We start from the raw sequence: 1,103 nt of genomic DNA on the forward strand, positions 1-1,103 counted from the left end.
GGGGCCCAGGCCACACTCCTAGTTACACAGAAGGGCCCTTCACTGGAACTCCCAGGTCACAGGTGCAGAGCTGAAGGACTAGGCGGCTCCTCTCTGTGGGAGGATGGCCCCCCTCCCAGGCTGCAGGCAGCTGCCCACCTGGAGCCCGACCCTTACTCTACAGCCCCTCCCCAGCCTGTTACCCCCAGAGGGTGCGCCCTGTAGGCCAGGAACTCTGTCTCCAGAAGGGGGAGCGGTCTCCCAACTTCCTATGCAGCAACTCAGCGGTATTCCTGAGTCCAGGGCTACCAGGGGACACTGCTGTGTCTGGGAGGTCACGACCTGGGCGGCTTCCGGAGGACCCTATCCCATGAGGTGCAGGTCCCCTCTGCCAGCCCCTCAGCACCAACAGGGGGCCCGGCCTCCCCCAACGGCCCCCCAGCAGGCAGCAGCTGCTGGACCCGGCCAGGCAAGGCACCGGGCACCGAGCCATCTGCCCCCTGAAGGCCAGCCAGTGCGCTCAGGCCTCCGTCACAAGGACAAAACTGAGGAAGGAGAGCAAAACAAGGCCTGGGGACAGGCCCAGCCTGACAGGATGTGTGGACAGGACAGGCACGGGCCGGGTCCACAGCCAGGCTGCTGCGGAGCAGCCTGGCGCTCAGGGACCACCCACATCCCACGAGGGCCAGTGTCCGGGGCTGGGCGGGCTCTGTCCCACAGCCCCTGCTCCCAGCAGGCCGACCCCCCAGTGGGCCTGGCCCCAGGCGGCCCAGTCTTCTCAGGACAGCAGCTGGCCTGGGCACATGTCCCCATGGGGCACTCCTGATTGGTGCCCCACCCCCCGCACGCTGTTGGGGCCTCACCTCCCTCACATCTCCAGTCGCTAACCAGACACTGATGAAGGAATGCCCACCAGGCCATGCCCTCAGAGTGTGGCCCCTGGGACGGGCAGGAGAGCCTGCGACCATCGTGGCTGAGGATGGGAAGGACAGAGCAGACACCGCGGCACCAGGCGGGGCACAGGGCACAGGGCTGGCCCAGCCCCTGGGTGGGCCGCAGACCTGCGGCTGGCACTCGGGGGTGGGCACAGGGAGACTGGTCTTGGCAGCAAAGTCACACAGACA

The sequence above is a fragment of the Desmodus rotundus genome, chromosome 6 (assembly GCF_022682495.2).
Source record: "Desmodus rotundus isolate HL8 chromosome 6, HLdesRot8A.1, whole genome shotgun sequence".
NCBI lineage: Eukaryota > Metazoa > Chordata > Mammalia > Chiroptera > Phyllostomidae > Desmodus > Desmodus rotundus.